Raw genomic sequence first — 10,012 nt, 5'->3', positions numbered from 1 at the left:
TATAGGAGTTAGGATGAAGAAGTTATCTCAATTTCAAATCAGGTGATCCCAGTTTTCATGTTTGGGAATATAACAGTTTCTTCGTCACTCTAATCAGACCAGTATGAATCGTGATGTGGGAAGCCTGATTTGGATACAAAAAGTAGTGGAGAATCACCAGGAAGTTGATTAATCTCATACGAGTTAGGATGAAAAAGTTATCCAACTTTCAAATCAGGTGATCCCATTTTTTCTGTTTGCGAATATGACAACTTATTTTTCATTCTAATCAAACCAGGATGAATCGCGATGTAAGAAGCTTGATTAGTATACATAAAGTAGTGAAGAATCACCAAGAAGATTAATATATCTCATAGGAGTTAGGATGAAAAAATTATCCCACTTTCAAATCAGGTGATCCCAGTTTTCCTGTTTGGGAATATGACAACTTCTTTGTCATTCTAATTAGACCAGGAGGAATCGTGATGTGAGAAGCTGTATTTAGATACATAAAGTAGTGGAGAATCACCATGAAGTTGAATAATTCTCATAGGAGTTAGGATGAATAAGTTATCCCACTTTCACATCAGGTGATCCCAGTTTTCCTGTTTGGGAATATAACAACTTGTCCGTAACTCTAATCTGACCAGTATGAATCGTGATGTGAAAAGCTTGATTTGAATATATAAAGTAGTGGAGAATCAATAAAAAGTTGAATAAATATCATAGGAGTTAGGATGAAGAAGTTATCCCACTCTCAAATCAGGTGATCCCATTTTTTCTGTTTGGGAATATGACAACTTCTTTGTCATTCTAATAAGACCAGGATGAATCGCGATGTGAGAAGCTGTAATTAGATACATAAAGTAGTGGAGAATCACCATAAAGTTGAATAAATCTCATAGTAGTTAGGATGAAGAAGTTATCCCACTTTCAAATCAAGTGATCCCAATTTTCATGTTGGGGAATATAACAGCTTCTTCGTCACTCTAATCAGACCAGTATGAATCGCGATGTGGGAAGCTTGATTTGGATACATATAATAGTGGAAAATCACTAGGAAGTTGAATAAATCTCATAGGAGTTAGGATGAAGAACTTATCCCACTTTCAAATCAGGTGATTCCAGTTTTCCTGTTTGGGAATATGACAACTTCTTTGTCATTCTAACCAGACCAGGATGAATCGCGATGTGAGAAGCTGTAATTAGATACATAAAGTAGTGGAGAATCACCATGAAGTTGAATAAATCTCATAGGAGTTAGGATGAAGAAGTTATCCCACTTTCAAATCAGGTGATTCGAGTTTTTCCTGTTTAGGAATATGACAACTTTTTTGTCATTCTAATCAGACCAGGATGAATCGTGATGTGAGAAGCTGTAATTAGATACTTAAAGTAGTGGAGAATCACCATAAAGTTGAATAAATCTCATAGGAGTTAGGATGAAGAAGTTACCTCAATTTCAAATCAGGTGATCCTAGTTTTCATGTTTGGGAATATAACAGTTTCTTCGTCACTCTAATCAGACCAATATGAATCGTGATGTGGGAAGCCTGATTTGGATACAAAAAGTAGTGGAGAATCACCAGGAAGTTGATTAATCTCATACGAGTTAGGATGAAAAAGTTATCCAACTTTCAAATCAGGTGATCCCATTTTTTCTGTTTGGGAATATGACAACTTGTTTTTCATTCTAATCAAACCAGGATGAATCGCGATGTAAGAAGCTTGATTAGTATACATAAAGTAGTGAAGAATCACCAAGAAGATTAATATATCTCATAGGAGTTAGGATGAAAAAATTATCCCACTTTCAAATCAGGCGATCCCAGTTTTCTTGTTTGGGAATATGACAACTTCTTTGTCATTCTAATTAGACCAGGAGGAATCGCGATGTGAGAAGCTGTATTTAGATACATAAAGTAGTGGAGAATCACCATGAAGTTGAATAATTTTCATAGGAGTTAGGATGAATAAGTTATCCCACTTTCACATCAGGTGATCCCAGTTTTTCTGTTTGGGAATATAACAACTTGTTCGTAACTCTAATCTGACCAGTATGAATCGTGATGTGAAAAGCTTGATTTGAATATATAAAGTAGTGGAGAATCAATAAAATGTTGAATAAATATCATAGGAGTTAGGATGAAGAAGTTATCCCACTCTCAAATCAGGTGATCCCATTTTTTCTGTTTGGGAATATGACCACATCTTTGTCGTTCTAATCAAACCAGGATGAATCGCGATGTGAGAAGATGTATTTGGATACATAAAAAAGTGGAGAAGCACCAGAAAGTTGAATAAATCTCATAGGAGGTAGGATGAAGAAGTTATCCCACTTTCAAATCAGGTGATCTCAGTTTTCATGTTTGGGAATATAACAACTTCTTCGTCACTCTAATCAGACCACTATGAATCACGATGTGAGAATCTTGATTTGGATACATAAAGTAGTGAAAAATCACTAGGAAGTTGAATAAATCTCATAGGAGTTAGGATGAAGAAGTTATCCCATTTTCAAATCAGGTGATTCCAGTTTTCCTGTTTGGGAATATGACAACTTCTTTGTCATTCTAATAAGACCAGGATGAATCGCGATGTGAGAAGCTGTAATTAGATACATAAAGTAGTGGAGAATCACCATAAAGTTGAATAAATCTCATAGGAGTTAGGATGAAAAAGTTATTTTAATTTCAAATCAGGTGATCCCAGTTTTCATGTTTGGGAATATAACAGTTTCTTCGTCACTCTAATCAGACCAGTATGAATCGCGATGTGGGAAGCCTGATTTGGATACAAAAAGTAGTGGAGAATCACCAGGAAGTTGATTAATCTCATACGAGTTAGGATGAAAAAGTTATCCCACTTTCAAATCAGGTGATCCCATTTTTTCTGTTTGGGAATATGACCACGTCTTTGTCGTTCTAATCAAGCCAGGATGAATCGCGATGTGAGAAGATGTATTTGGATACATAAAAAAGTGGAGAAGCACCAGAAAGTTGAATAAATCTCATAGGAGGTAGGATGAAGAAGTTATCCCACTTTCAAATCAGGTGATCTCAGTTTTCATATTTGGGAATATAACAACTTCTTCGTCACTCTAATCAGACCAGTATGAATCACGATGTGAGAATCTTGATCTGGATACATAAAGTAGTGAAAAATCACTAGGAAGTTGAATAAATCTCATAGGAGTTAGGATGAAGAAGTTATCCCACTTTCAAATCAGGCTGCCCAGCGCAACTTGCTGATTCAGCAGGTGAGATCCTCGAGTAGGTGGGAGCTTATGAAGGAATGGCTCAAAAGAAGGACGGAGCATTGGGACCCTTCGGAGGAGTACCGCCAGTATTTATTTTGGTCTGTAGAGCCGACGCGTCTTGCCGATGCTTCCTTGCGAGTCGGTCCTGAGTCTGCTGCGGAGTCTCGGGTTTCAGCTGGTCTACCATTCTAGATGCTTTTGAAATTATTTTCCTTTATTATCTTCTTGTTGCTTTTCTGGATTTTCTTTGGAATAAAGACTTTTGTATCGAACTTCTTTTGCAAAGTTTGTTTCTTCTTTCGGAAGATTGTAGGTTGCTTAGATGACCTCCGAGTCTTGAATTGTCTTTGAAGAACTGGAGAGTTGGGCGTTGATCCGACTGTTCGGTAGCCTTGAGCCTTTCTAGGCCTTTCTGATGTTTTTCGGAGGATTCAGGGATCCTAAGCGTCTGGGCCCCTTAGAACCTCTGGACCTTAAGATGATCCCTCATAGGTCTCGTAGGATTGAATCTCTTTTGGGGACCCTGAGATCGCTTAGAGAGTATAAATAGCGTTGGGACCCAGAGGTCCCTTCTTAGGGTACTCATGGGTTCCAGACCATGCGGTCCGTAATTGGACTCGTAGTCCTTGGACCCATCAACCTATAAAACCCGTAGGTTTTTTGACCCTGAGGTCTTGGATTTAGACTCGTGGTCTTTGGACCCTGAGGTCTTCTTAAAGATTGATCTAACCCGTGGGTTTCGTCTTTGTATTGAAGTTGGGCCCGAGCATTATAAAGAACTTACAGGTTTACCTTTTCCAGGTCCTGAAGAAATTTTTTCAAGACCCGAAGACTTCATGGGGACCCGAAAGTTCTTGATAACCCTGGGGCATTCGGTTTGTATTTCAAAGGGACCGTATGCTGCCATCTTAGGTGAGGCCTCTACCGGTACCTGTGGGGATTTTGTATTCTACTGCTGGGAAGCTAGTCACTATCGAGTTCCCGTGCTGCACTCTGCTTTTTGCAGAAAGCCACTATCAGTCTTAGAAGGTGCTGGTGTGGGTGAAAACCCAAGTGCCAGACTTACGTTGTTTTCCACGTCTGGAGAAACATGATATTTTTAATGTGCTCTCTGACTTTTGCACTTGCTCAGTGGCAATTATACCTCGTGTCCCTTGTGTTAATTTAGCACTTAGCGTTTTAACACTGGTACCTTTCACTTTTTTGGTATTTTAGTTTGGGACCCCGATATGCCTGAGGCTATACAGGGGTTTTAGATAGTATTGACGGCATACTCAGGCTTGAGCAGACCCATTCCTACCTTATGTCTCATACCCGTTTTTTTGAGTGGTCGCGCCACTTATCATACCCGTAGGTTTTTGCGTGGTCATGCCACTTACTGTTGAGGGTTGGCCAGGATCGGAGGTCTCTTAGCCCTGATCCAGCTCGTTTTCCCATTTAAGTATTATGGGATTCATACTACTCTTTTATAGTCGGAACTATCTTTATTATATAAGCTTTGTCCAGAGACGTTCAGCGTACATAGGCGTAGGAAAACATAATGCTTAAAATAGGAATACAATCTAGTGATTGCTACTAGAAATGATAAATTGTAAGGTGTAGGGCGTTACAACAGTTTGGTTGTATTTTACCTTGGATATCTTGCAGCCTGTATGCGAATGCTCCTCGTACCTCGATTATCTTGTAGGGTCCCTCCCATGCGGGGGACAGTTTTCCAGTTGTTTTCTCTGGTCGTCGTAGAACTCAGTCTCCTTGCTGAAAGGTTCTGGTTCTGTCTTTCTTGTTGTAGGTTTTGGCTACTTCTTGTTGATATGCCCGATTTCTTAGTCGAGCGGCTTCTCTCTTTTCGTCGAGTAGGTCGAGGCTCAGCGACATTAATTCGTGGTTCTCCTCCTGAGATGTGGTTCCTGAGATCGTGGTCTTCACGTGCATTTTGGTTGGTATTATTGCCTCTGCCCCGTATACCAGGGCATAGGGCATTTCCTGGGTTGCCGTCTTTGGTGTGGTTTGGTAGGCCCAGAGAAATCCGTGTATTTCCTCTCAACCAATTCCCCTGTGATCCTTTCAGACGCTTCTTTAGCATGTTTACCACGGTTTTGTTTTTGGACTCCCCTTGTCCGTTGGACTTGGGATGTCGGGGTGTAGCAAAAGAGAGTTTGATGCCCCAGTCTTTGCAGAATTTCTTGAAATTATAACTTGTTAACTGGGGGGCCGTTGTCTGTAACGATTTCTTCTTGAACCCCGATCCGTATGATCACATGCGTCCATATGAACTTTCTGATCTTGAGGTCGGTTATTCTGCTGAGTGCCTCTGCTTCGGCCCATTTTGAGAAGTAATCTATTACCATTAGGATGAAGACTTTCTGCCCCGGCGCTGTGGGGAATTTTCCTACTATGTCCATGCCCCATTTCCTGAAGGGCCATGGCGAACTTATGGACTTGAGGTTTTCCGGAGGTAGCCTTGGGATTGGGGCGTGTCTTTGGCATTTGTCGCAGAGTCTAACCTTCTTGTTAGCTTCTTCCTCCATTGTTGGCCAATAATAGCCTGCTCTCTTAGCTCTCAGCACCAGGCTCCTCCTGCTGGAATGAGATCCGCAATCTCCTTCATGTAGTTCGACCAGGATTCTGGCGGCTTCACGGGGTGTGACGCACCTCAGGTACGGACCGGCGAATGACCTGCGATACAATACTTCCTGAGATAGACAATATCTTGCGGCCTGTTTCTTGATTTTCCTGCTTTCATTACAATTTTCGGGGAGGATATCGTCTTTGAGGTACCGAACTATGGGGGTTATCCAGGTTTCTTCTTCCTTGATGGCTGAGACCTCTTCGTTCGGCGGTTCTAGGGTGGCCGGCCATTGCAACACTAATACTGGGATGCTCATCTGACTCTGCGTCTGGAGGGCCGACCCTAGGTTAGCCAGAGCGTCGGCCTGTGAATTCTGCTCCCTGGGGATCTGCGTGAATTTACAGCTTTTAAACTTGCCTGTGAGGCGCTGAGTGACTGTCAGATATTGCATCATGCTGTCGTCTTTGGCTTGATATTCTCCTTGCACCTGGTTGATAATTACCTGGGAGTCAATGTAGACTTGGATGTTTTCAGCACCTAGCTGATGGGCGAGCGATAGTCCTGCACAAGGCCTCGTACTCACTTTCATTGTTCGTTGCTTTGAAGTTACACCTTACGACTCTTGAGGCCGTGTTTCCTGTTGGCGATGTGAGCACGATCCCCACTCTTGCTCCACGAATGTTGCTGGAGCCGTCTACATGCAAGACCCATTCTCCTTCCTCGTTGGCCTCTTTTTGGAGGCGTACCTCCTGTTCGAGAGCCGGGAGTAGATCTGGAGAGAACTCAGCTACAAAGTCCGCTAGGACCTGGGATTTTATTTTCGTGGCCGGCCTGAAGATCACGTCATATTCCCCTAGCTCGACTGCCCATTTTGCTAGTCTTCCAGAGACCTCGGGGTTATGTAGAACCAACTTTATAGGGAGCAAGGTGACGACCACAATCGGATGAGCTTGGAAATAGGGTCGTAGTTTCCGAGCGGCGATCATCAGAGCTGGGGCCAGCTTCTCTAGATGACTGTAGCAAGTTTCGCGTCTAGGAGGGCTTTGCTTACGTAGTAGATTGGTAGCTGCTTGGTCCCCTCTTCCCGGAACAGGACGGCGCTGACTGCATGCTCTGAGGCAGCAAGGTACAACAGAAAGACTTCGCCATGCAAGGGTTTGGACAAGAGGGGAGGTGTGGTAAGATAGGTTTTGACCTCCTCGAGGGCTGATTCACACTTCTTGGTCCATTCGAAATCCTTTGGCTTTTTAAGGGTTTCAAAGAAGGCATGGGATTTGTCGGAGAGCCTGGAGATGAATCTGCTTAAGGCTGCCATTCTGCCGGTCAGTTTCTGTACCTCCTTCACATTTCTTGGGGAAGGGATGGAATGGATAGCCCTGATCTGGTCCGGATTGGCTTCTATGCCCCGGTGGTTTACAATGTACCCTATGAACTTTCCGGAGCTGACGCCGAACGAGCACTTAGCTGGGTTGAGTTTCATGTTATACTTGCGAAGGGTAGAGAAAGCCTGTTGTAGGTGCGAGATATGGTCTTCCGCCTCTAGAGATTTCACTAGAATATCATCGATGTAGACCTCCATGGTTTTTCCTATTTGGTCTGCGAACATCATATTTACCAGCCTTTGATACGTTGATCCGGCGTTCTTCAATCCGAAGGGCATGACCTTGTAGCAATAGATTCCTCGGAATGTCATGAAAGAGGTCTTCTCTTGATCTTCGAGATGCAAAAGTATTTGGTTGTAGCCGGAGAAAGCATCCATGAAACTCATTAGCTGGTGCACCGCCGTGGCGTCGACCAGCTTGTCGATATGTGGCAGAGGAAAAGGATCCTTTGGCCAAGACTTGTTAAGATCTGTAAAGTCGATGCATACTCGCCACTTTCCGTTCTTCTTCTTCACCACGACGATGTTAGCCAGCCACTCAGGATACTGGACCTCTCGGATGAATCCCACGTTTAGTAGATTCTTGACCTCTTCGTTGATTATGACGTCGCTTTCTGGAGCAAACTTTATCCGTTTATGTCTCACAGGCTGGTGCAAGGAGTCCACTTGCAGCTGGTGTGTGGGAACCGAAATTTGCACTGTCAATTTTTGTCTAAATTAGAAAACTAGGAAAATCCTAATTTATTAGAGGTCCCGGAGAACTGTTAATACCACACACTAACCAATCAGAACGCGAGATATTAACGACAAAGTATAAAAATCGTAAAAAGAGAGCAAAATAGATCTTATTCTGAATCTGTGTTTGAGCGTTACAACAAGGTATAAGCCTTGGCTCGAGAGCTATCGGCGAGATTCCTAGTTCTACCAACCCTAAGACGGCTAAACCTAATTGAGTCGCAGCTCGAAATAACAAAAACGGAAATATGCCTAAATCACTCTAAATGCTAAGTTTGCTCTGAAAAAGTCTCCCTCCTTGTGCCTCTCGCCTAGGACTCTTTATATACTCCCTCCCATGTCGGTTTACGCTCTTCCCTTTCTGCCCTTAAGCCATCATAGCTTAAAAATGGAGATATTCCATTTTTCCCGATCTTCTTAATTATCTTCAAAAACTTCCTATTTATCCTCGGAAGCTATCATTTCCTTATGAACCTAGCATAAACCGTCATACGGCTTATGGGCTTTTGGTTAAGAAATCGTAAGTGGGCTTTGAGCTGCGTTTTAGGCCTTCTTGGGCCGTCTTCGACTCGAAACGTTTATTACGGTTTCTTTCATAAAAAAAACTTCCCACGGTTTTTATCGTAAAGTTTGACTGATGACTTCGAGTGACGAGAAACATAGAACAGTTTAGCAATGGCTTGCGGGAGATAACATTAAAGAGTAGACGAGAATACACGGATTCATGTTGTATCGACGTTTTGGGAAAGCTTGGTCACTACGTGCTCGGTCGATATGTGCTCGGTCGATACGTGCTTGGTCGATACCTGCTCGGTCGATATGTGCTTGGTCGATACGTGCTCGGTCGATACATGTTCGGTCGCTAAGTACTCGGTCGATACGTGCTCGGTCGCTACATGCTCGGTCAATACGTGCTCGGTCGATACGTGCTCGGTTGATACGTGCTCGGTCGATACATGCTCGGTCTATACGTGCTCGGTCGATATGTGCTCGGTCGATCGTGCTTGGTCGATACGTGCTCGGTCGATACGTGCTCCGTCGATACGTGCTCCGTCGATACGTGCTTGGTCGCAACGTGCTCGGTCGATACGTGCTCAGTCGATACGTGCTCGGTCGCTACGTGCTCGGTCGCTACGTGCTCGGTCGATACGTGCTCGGTCGATACGTGCTCGGTCGATACGTGCTCGGTCGATACGTGCTCGGTCGATACGTGCTAGGTTGCAACGTGCTCGGTTGAGACGTGCTAGGTCCCTACGTGCTTGGTCACTACGTGCTCGGTCGATACGTGTTCGGTCGATACGTGCTCGGTCGATACGTGCTCGGTCGATACGTGCTTGGTCGATACGTGCTTGGTCGATACATGCTTTGTCGCTACGTGCTCGGTTGATACGTTCTCGGTCAATACGTGCTTGGTCGATACGTAGCGACCGAGCTTGGCCGGAGCTTGACCGAAATTTGCACTGTCAATTTTTGTCTAAATTAGAAAACTAGGAAAATCCTAATTTACTAGAGGTCCCGGAGATCTGTTAATACCACACACTAACCAATCAGAACGCGAGATATCAACGACAAAGTATAAAAATCGTAAAAAGAGAGCAAAATAGATATTATTCTGAATCTGTGTTTGAGCGTTACAACAAGGTATAAGCCTTGGCTCGAGAGCTATCGGCGAGATTCCTAGTTCTACCAACCCTAAGACAGCTAAACCTAATTGAGTCGCAGCTCGAAATAACAAAAACGGAAATATGCCTAAATCGCTCTAAATGCTAAGTTTGCTCTGAAAAAGTCTCCCTCCTTGTGCCTCTCGCCTAGGACTCTTTATATACTCCCTCCCATGTCGGTTTACGCTCTTCCCTTTCTGCCCTTAAGCCATCATAGCTTAAAAATGGAGATATTCCATTTTTCCCGATCTTCTTAATTATCTTCAAAAACTTCCTATTTATCCTCGGAAACTATCATTTCCTTATGAACCAAGCATAAACCGTCATACGGCTTATGGGCTTTTGGTTAAGAAATCGTAAGTGGGCTTTGAGCTGCGTTTTAGGCCTTCTTGGGCCGTCTTTGACTCGAAGCGTTTATTACGGTTTCT

The sequence above is a fragment of the Brassica rapa genome, chromosome A02, assembly GCF_000309985.2.
Source record: "Brassica rapa cultivar Chiifu-401-42 chromosome A02, CAAS_Brap_v3.01, whole genome shotgun sequence".
Lineage (NCBI taxonomy): Eukaryota > Viridiplantae > Streptophyta > Magnoliopsida > Brassicales > Brassicaceae > Brassica > Brassica rapa.
Note: the sequence above shows the minus strand (reverse complement) of the source record.